Genomic DNA, 9,490 nt, shown 5'->3' with positions numbered 1-9,490 from the left:
TTTCAAAATCTTTTTCAAAAATCACTTGATTTCTTTCCCACTCTTATTTTCGAAAATTAATTAGTGTTTTTCAAAATGTTTTCAAATTCTTTAACTTAATTTTCGAAAAAGCTCTTCCCCTCTTCTCACATCCTTCTATTTGTGGAGCATCACTCCTCTTCAATGCACAATTCGAACTCTATTTAACTAAAGTTCGAATTCTCCTACTTCTTTCTTCCATTTTTCTTTTCCTCTGACACCTTAAGGAATCTCTATACTGTGACATAGAGGATTCCATATTTTCTTGTTCTCTTCTCTTTCAAATGAGCAGGAACAAAGATAAAGGCATTCTTGTTGAAGCTGACCCTGAACCTGAAAGGACCTTGAAGCGAAAGCTAAGAGAAGCTAAGGCACAACTCTCTGCAGAGGACCTAACAGAAATCTTCAAAGAAGAAGAACACATGGCAGCCGAAAACAACAACAATGCCAACAATGCAAGGAAGGTGCTGGGTGACTTTACTGCACCTACTCCCGACTTCTATGGGAGAAGCATCTCTATCCCTGCCATTGGAGCAAACAACTTTGAGCTTAAGCCTCAATTATTTTCTCTAATGCAACAGAATTGCAAGTTTCATGGACTTCCATTGGAAGATCCCCATCAGTTTTTAGCTGAATTCTTGCAAATCTGTGACACTGTCAAGACTAATGGGGTTGACCCTGAGGTCTACAGACTTATGCTATTCCCTTTTGCTGTAAGAGACAGAGCTAGGACATGGTTGGACTCACAACCTAAAGAAAGCCTGGAGTCATGGGAAAAGCTAGTCAATGCCTTCTTGGCAAAGTTCTTTCCACCTCAAAAATTGAGTAAGCTTAGAGTGGAAGTCCAAACCTTCAGACAGAAGGATGGAGAATCCCTCTATGAAGCTTGGGAAAGATACAAACAATTGATCAGAAAATGTCCATCTGACATGCTTTCTGAATGGAGCATCATAGGTATTTTCTATGATGGTCTCTCTGAACTGTCCAAGATGTCTTTGGATAGCTCTGCTGGAGGATCTCTTCATCTGAAGAAGACGCCTATAGAAGCTCAAGAGCTAATTGAAATGGTTGCAAATAACCAATTCATGTACACTTCTGAAAGGAATCCTGTGAACAATGGGACTAATCAGAAGAAAGGAGTTCTTGAGATTGATGCTCTGAATGCCATTCTGGCTCAGAACAAGATATTGACTCAACAAGTCAATTTGATTTCTCAAAGTCTGTCTAGAATGCAAAATGCACCAAGCAGTACTAAGGATGCTTCATCTGAAGAAGAAGCCTATGATCCTGAGAACCCTTCAATGGAAGAGGTGAATTACCTAGGAGAACCCTATGGAAACACCTATAATTCTTCATGGAGAAATCATCCAAATTTCTCATGGAAGGATCAACAGAGACCTCAACAAGGTTTCAACAACAATAATGGTGGAAGAAACAGGTTTAGCAATGGCAAGCCTTTCCCATCATCTTCTCAGCAACAGACAGAGAATTCTAAGCAGAACCCCTCTGACTTAGCAACTATGGTCTCTGATCTAATCAAAACCACTCAAAGTTTCATGACTGAAACAAGGTCCTCCATTAGGAATTTGGAGGCACAAGTGGGACAGCTGAGCAAGAAAGTTACTGAACTCCCTCCTAGTACTCTCCCAAGCAATACAGAAGAAAATCCAAAAGGAGAGTGCAAGGCCATCAACATGGCCGAATTTGGAGAGGAAGGAGAGGAAGTGAACGCCACTGAGGAAGACCTCAGTGGGCGTGCACTGACCTCCATTGAGTTCCCCAATGAGGAACCATGGGAATCTGAGGCTCAAAATGAGACCATGGAGATTCCATTGGACTTACTTCTGCCTTTCATGAGCTCTGATGAGTATTCTTCCTCTGAAGAGGATGAGTATGTCACTGAAGAGCAAGTTGCTAAATACCTTGGAGCAATCATGAAGCTAAATGACAAGTTATTTGGAAATGAAACTTGGGAGAATGAACCCCCTTTGCTCACCAAAGAACTGGATGACTTGTTTAGGCAGAAATTACCTCAAAAGAGACAAGATCCTGGGAAGTTTTCAATACCTTGTACCATAGGCACCATGACCTTCAAGAAGGCTCTGTGTGACTTAGGGTCAAGTGTAAACCTCATGCCTCTCTCTGTAATGGAGAAGCTAGGGATCTTTGAGGTGCAAGCTGCAAGAATCTCATTAGAGATGGCAGACAACTCAAGAAAACAAGCTCATGGACTTGTAGAGGATGTTTTGGTGAAGATTGAAGACCATTACATCCCTGCTGATTTCATAGTCCTAGAGATTAGGAAGTGCATGGATGAATCTATCATCCTTGGCAGACCCTTCCTAGCCACAGCAAAGGCTGTGATTGATGTTGATAGAGGCGAACTGATCATTCAAGTGAATGAAAGATCCTTTGTGTTTAAGGCTCAAGGATATCCCTCTGTCACCATGGAGAGGAAGCATGAAGAGCTTCTCTCAAATCAGAGTCAAACAGAGCCCCCACAGTCAAACTCTAAGTTTGGTGTTGGGAGGCCACAACCAAACTCTAAGTTTGGTGTTGAACCCCCACATTCAAACTCTAAGTTTGGTGTTGGGAGGTTCCAACATTGCTCTGAGAAAATGTGAGGCTCCATGAGAGCCATCTGTCAAGCTACTGACATTAAAGAAGCGCTTGTTGGGAGGCAACCCAATGTTATATGTTATCTATTTTCTTTTGTTATTCTATTTTATTTTGTAGGTTGATGATCATGAGAAGTCACAAAATCAATTGAAAAAGCAAAAACAGAATGAAAAACAGGAAGAAAAACAGCACACCCTGGAGGAAGAACTTACTGGCGTTTAAACGCCAGTAAGAGTAGCAGTTGGGCGTTTAACGCCCAGTCTGGCACCATTCTGGGCGTTTAACGCCAGAAAGGGGCACCAGACTGGCGTTAAACGCCAGAAAAGGGCAAGAACCTGGCGTTAAACGCCAGAAATGGGCATCAGCCCGGCGTTTAACGCCAGAATTGGCTCAAAACGTGATTTTGCATGCCATTTGGTGCAGGGATGACTTTTCCTTGACACCACAGGATGTGTGGACCCCACAGGATCCCCACCAACCCCACCACTCTCTCTCTTCTTCACCTATTCACTAATCACCTCAACACCTCTTCCCCAAAAACCCTTCACCTATCAAATCCCATCTTCTCTTCACCACTCACATCCATCCTTCATAAAACCCCACCTACCTCACCATTCAAATTCAAACCACTCTCCCTCCCAAACCCACCCATACATGACCGAACCATGAGACCCCCCTTCCCTATATATACCCTTCTTCACCCCTTCATTTTCACACAACCTAAACACCACTTCTCCCCCTCTTTGGCCGAACACAAAGCCATTCCCTTCTTCCTCATTTCTTCTTCTTCTACTCTCTTCTTTCTTCTTTTGCTCGAGGACGAGCAAACCTTTTAAGTTTGGTGTGGTAAAAGCGTTGCTTTTTCGTTTTTCCATAACCATTTATGGCATCCAAGGCCGGAGAAATCTCTAGAAAGAGGAAAGGGAAGGCAAAAGCTTCCACCTCCGAGTCATGGGAGATGGAAAGATTCATCTCAAGGGTGCATCAAGACCACTTCTATGAAGTTGTGGCCTTGAAGAAGGTGATCCCCGAGGTCCCTTTTTCACTCAAAAAGGGTGAATATCTGGAGATCCGACATGAGATCCGAAGAAGAGGTTGGGAAGTTCTTACCAACCCCATTCAACAAGTCAGAATCTTAATGGTTCAAGAGTTCTATGCCAATGCATGGATCACCAAGAACCATGATCAAAGTGTGAACCCGGACCCAAAGAATTATCTTACTATGGTTCGGGGGAAATACTTGGATTTTAGTCCGGAAAGTGTAAGGTTGGCATTCAATTTGCCCATGATGCAAGGAGATGAACATCCTTACACTAGAAGGGTCAACTTTGATCAAAGGTTGGACCAAGTCCTCACAGACATTTGTGAAGAGGGCGCCCAATGGAAGAGAGATTCAAGAGGGAAGCCGGTTCAATTGAGAAGGCATGACCTCAAACCCGTGGCTAGAGGATGGTTGGAGTTTATCCAACGCTCTATCATTCCCACTAGCAACTGGTCTGAAGTTACTTTAGACCGAGCCATCATGATCCATAGCATCATGATTGGAGAAGAAGTGGAAGTTCATGAGGTTATAGCCCAAGAACTCTATAAGGTGGCGGACAAGTCCTCTACCTTGGCAAGGTTAGCCTTTCCTCATCTCATTTGTCACCTCTGTTATTCAGTTGGAGTTGACATAAAGGGAGACATCCCCATTGATGAGGACAAGCCCATCACTAAGAAGAGGATGGAGCACACAAGAGACCCCTCTCATCATGAGATCCCTGAGATACCTCAAGGGATGCACTTTCCTCCACAAAACTATTGGGAGCAACTAAACACCTCCCTAGGAGAATTGAGTTCCAACATGGGACAACTAAGGGTGGAGCATCAAGAACACTCCATCATTCTCCATGAAATTAGAGAAGACCAAAGAATCATGAGAGAGGAGCAACAAAGACAAGGAAGAGATATTGAGGAGCTCAAGCACTCCATAGGATCTTCAAGAAGAAGAACAAGCCGCCATCACTAAGGTGGACCCGTTCTTTAATTTCCTTGTTCTTTATTTTCCTGTTTTTCGAAAATTAATGCTTATGTTTGTCCATGTTTGTGTCTTGTGATCATTAGTGTCTTAGTGTCTATGCCTTAAAGTTATGAATGTCCTATGAATCCATCACCTTTCTTAAATAAAAAATGTTCTTAATTGAAAAAGAAAAGAATTGCATGAATTTTGAATTTTATAGCAGTTTAATTATTTTGATGTGGTGGCATTACTTTTGTCTTCTGAATGTATGCTTAAACAGTGCATATGTCTTTTGAATTTGTGGTTCATGAATGTTGGCTCTTGAAAGAATGATGAAAAAGGAGACATGTTACTGAGGATCTGAAAAATCATAAAAATGATTCTTGAAGCAAGAAAAAGCAGTGAATACAAAAAAAAAAAAGAGAAGAGGCGAAAAAAAAACGAAAAAAGAAAGTGAAAAAGAAAGAAAAAGAAGGAATAAAGTTGTGATCCAAGGCAAAAAGAGTGTGCTTAAGAACCCTAGACACCTCTAATTGGGGACTCTAGCAAAGCTGAGTCACAATCTGAAAAGGTTCACCCAATTATGTGTCTGTGGCATGTATGTATCCGGTGGTAATACTGGAAGACAGAGTGCTTTGGGCCACGGCCAAGACTCATAAAGTAGCTGTGTTCAAGAATCATCATACTTAACTAGGAGAATCAATAACACTATCTGGATTCTGAGTTCCTAAAGAAGCCAATCATTCTGAGTTTCAAAGGATAGAGTGAGATGCCAAAACTATTCAGAGGCAAAAAGCTAAAAGCCCCGCTCATCTAATTAATACTGATCTTCATAGATGTTTTTGGAATTCATTGCATATTCTCTTATTTTTATCTTATTTGATTTTCAGTTGCTTGAGGACAAGCAACAATTTAAGTTTGGTGTTGTGATGAGCGGATAATTTGTACGCTTTTTGGCATTATTTTTAGTATGTTTTTAGTATGATCTAGTTAGTTTTCAGTATATTTTTATTAGTTTTTAGTTAAAATTCACTTTTCTGGACTTTACTATGAGTTTGTGTGTTTTTCTGTGATTTCAGGTATTTTCTGGCTGAAATTGAGGGACCTGAGCAAAAATCTGATCCAGAGACTGAAAAGGACTGCAGATGCTGTTGGATTCTGACCTCCCTGCACTCGAAGTAGATTTTCTGGAGCTACAGAAGCCCAATTGGCGCGCTTTCAACGGCGTTGGAAAGTAGACATCCTGGGCTTTCCAGCAATATATGATAGTCCATACTTTGCCCAAGATTTGATGGCCCAAACCGGCGTTCAAAGTCACCCTCAGGAATTCCAGCGTTAAACGCCGGAACTGGCACCTAAATGGGAGTTAAACGCCCAAACTGGCATAAAAGCTGGCGTTTAACTCCAAGAAGAGTCTCTACACGAAATTGCTTCATTGCTCAGCCCAAGCACACACAGAGTGGGCCCGGAAGTGGATTTTTACGTCATTTACTCATCTCTGTACACCCTAGGCTACTAGTTTTCTATAAGTAGGACCTTTTGCTATTGTATTGAGATATCGGGGTAGCTATCTTCATTTTATGCTATCTTAGATCATTGGGAGGCTGGCCATTCGGCCATGCCTAGACCTTGTTCTTATGTATTTTCAACGGTGGAGTTTCTACACACCATAGATTAAGGTGTGGAGCTCTGCTGTACCTCGAGTATTAATGCAATTACTATTGTTCTTCTATTCAATTCCGCTTGTTCTTTGTCCAATATATCACTTGTTCTTCAACTTGATGAATGTGATGATCCGTGACACTCATCATCATTCTCACCTATGAACGTGTGACTGACAACCACCTCCGTTCTACCTTAGATTGGGTGAATATCTCTTGGATTCCTGATACACGATGCATGGTTGATCGCCTGACAACCGAGTGCTCGCCTGACAAACGAGCCAGCCATTCCGTGAGATCAGAGTCTTCGTGGTATAGGCAAGAACTGATGGCGGCATTCAAGAGAATCCGGAAGGTCTAACCTTGTCTGTGGTATTCTGAGTAGGATTCAATGATTGAATGACTGTGACGTGCTTCAAACTCCTGAAGGCGGGGCGTTAGTGACAGACGCAAAAGAATCACTGGATTCTATTTCGGCCTGATCGAGAACCGACAGATGGATAGCCATGCCGTGACAGGGTGCGTTGAACATTTCCACTGAGAGGATGGGAGGTAGCCACTGACAACGGTGAAACCCTTGCATAAGCTTGCCATGGAAAGGAGTAAGAAGGATTGGATGAAGACAGTAGGAAAGCAGAGAGACGGAAGGGAAGGCATCTTCATACGCTTATCTGAAGTTCCTACCAATGAATTACATAAGTATCTCTATCCTTATCTTTATGCTTTATTCGTATACCACTATACCCATTTGAGTCTGCCTGACTAAGATTTACAAGGTGACCATAGCTTGCTTCATACCAACAATCTCCGTGGGATCGACCCTTACTCGCGTAAGGTTTATTACTTGGACGACCCAGTGCACTTGCTGGTTAGTTGTGCAAAGTTGTGTTTATGCCATGGTATTAAGCACCAAGTTTTTGGGGCCATTACTAGGGATTAGTTGAATTGTGAAAAGTAGTGATCACAATTTCGCACACCAGTTATCTCTCTGAACCATGAGCAACTAAACCTCCACTGTTAAGGTTAGGAGCTCTGTTTATTCTATGGATTAATATTATTACTGTTTTATTTTAATTTATGTATTGATTTCAATTTCAATAATTGTTTTCATTCTTTATCTTATGAATATGGGTAGAACGAAAGTATGACCCTTGTTCTAATTGAGTTCTTGTAAAACTTGGAAAAACTCTTTACTTGAACAACAACTTGAAAATAATTTCTCCTAAATTTCTAATTATTTGGACTTAACAGGATACGTGACATATAATCCTCTTATATTTGGGTAATTAGGATTTCTGTGGCATATAAACTAAAATTGAACTTAACCTTCTGATTGGAATCAAGTGACCAAGGAATTGGCGGTTGATGAAGATTAGAAGAGACCAAAAAGGTCTAAGGAATTAGGGTTTATTCACATATAGTTTGCCATGAATTGAATGTTGCATGATTAAAATAGTTGGTAAGAAAAGTTAATCATGAAAATGAATATCTCTGAAGCCTTAACTGTTCTCTCCATATATTTCACAACCCATTTACTACTTGCTTTCTGATATTCTAAATTTACTGTTAATGCTTTTGAATTTTCAAAACACCATTTCCTTTTTGTCTAACTAAGTAAATCATTCAATCATTGTTGTTTAATCCATCAATCCTCGTGGGATTGACCCTCACTCACCTGAGGTATAACCATTATAAGAAGGTGCCAATGAAACAGGTTTTTACTTGCTCCGGAGCCTCTTTGCTCACACGGTGCAAATTTCCATCAAAATCAATGTATGTTAGAGCAGTCCTCTTAATTCCGGCTTGAGCCTGGTCAATCAAAACATTAAAATTATGAGTTAAATTAAAACATTTTATATGTATTCTTCTTGTCCTAAAGAGTGGTTTTACTATATTTACCTCCTTTGGATCAGCAAGCATCCTAACAATTGCAGCATCTATAGCATCTTGATTTTCGGTCCTAGAGGCCCTTGCAGCAAGAAGGATAACATAATCCTTCTCAACACCCTTAGCAAATACTTCAATCAAGTTTCTATCAACACTAAGCTTACTCAATGTCAAGGTTACAGTTTTGTCACTGCAGAGGACATCCATCCTAGCCATTTCCTTAATAGTCGTCAAACATTTCGAGCAATTGAGCAAATGAAGAAGTTACCAATTACTGTAAGCACTTTCTAGAAGTGTCCAACTTGGTTAGTGTTGTCGACCAAGTAAGCCGCTATACCAAGGGAGGTGTGCAGACCAGTGGCAATCACAACTGCTTCTATCTCATCCTTCTTGACTGTTGATCCAGAAAATACTTCATCAGTGGGGTTCTTGGTCACTAGAACAGATTCTTCTATTAAAGCAAACTGAACAACACTTAGAGGATTGTCCTCGAGAAGACAAGCATCGGCCGGAATGATATCTCCTAATTTAATGTTGATTATGTCTCCTGGTACTAAAATTGCCGTATCTTGTTCACTCCAGAGGCCATCTCTTAAAATATGCAATAGAAAAAAGATAACTTGCACTAAATAAATAACAAAGTAACAATAACTAATTGACCATTCAATTAGATCTAAAATCATTTTAGAATTTTGACAAAGAAAATAAGAAATATTTTAAAAGTAAAAGTTAATTTTCCATAAGGTTTCAATTTGTGATACAAGCATATATGATTAGATGCGCCAGAAGCAGTAAGTAAAACTCATAGTTAAACGTAACCTTCATAAATAAATTTATGTTTTTGGCACAAATAATTAGAACTAAAAATTATAACCAGATAATTAGCAAAAAAAACATCAGAACCAAAAAAATAGAATGAATAACAAAAACAATAAGAACATAATCAAAACCCTAAACCAAAACTTAGAACCAAAAACAAATAATCATAACAAAAAATCAAAATTTAAATCAGTTTAGAATCAACAATAATAACAGAACCATGAGAGATGCAGAGATTTCAGAAGACTCCAAATACAATACTGACAGTGACAAGAACATCAAGCAGGACTGCCAGCGACGCAACTGGTAGCAGCAGCAGCCATTGCACAAAGCTTATGGCAAAAGAAATCAAAGAGCGATGGAGAGATGCTGGATGGTGAGATGACAGAGACGATGGGGCTAAAACCGAAGAGACGATGAAGACGCTGGATGGAGACCACGACAGTGCTGGAAAAGCAGCGACGCAGAATAAAATGAACGAGGGCAT

General features: G+C 40.4%; 1 non-coding gene and 1 pseudogene across 1 annotated transcript; both read right to left on the bottom strand.

The window, feature by feature from the left end:
* Positions 1-845: 845 nt before the first annotated feature.
* LOC130937717 (small nucleolar RNA R71) lies at positions 846-949 on the bottom strand. Its single transcript, XR_009068921.1, has one exon. It is a non-coding gene; the product is annotated as a small nucleolar RNA R71 (small nucleolar RNA).
* A 7,037-nt stretch (positions 950-7,986) lies between these two features.
* LOC130933945 (ATPase 5, plasma membrane-type-like) lies at positions 7,987-9,490 on the bottom strand (annotated as a pseudogene).

The sequence above is a fragment of the Arachis stenosperma genome, chromosome 6 (genome assembly GCF_014773155.1).
Source record: "Arachis stenosperma cultivar V10309 chromosome 6, arast.V10309.gnm1.PFL2, whole genome shotgun sequence".
Taxonomy (NCBI): domain Eukaryota; kingdom Viridiplantae; phylum Streptophyta; class Magnoliopsida; order Fabales; family Fabaceae; genus Arachis; species Arachis stenosperma.
Note: the sequence above shows the minus strand (reverse complement) of the source record. Positions and strands in the feature narration are given on the sequence as shown.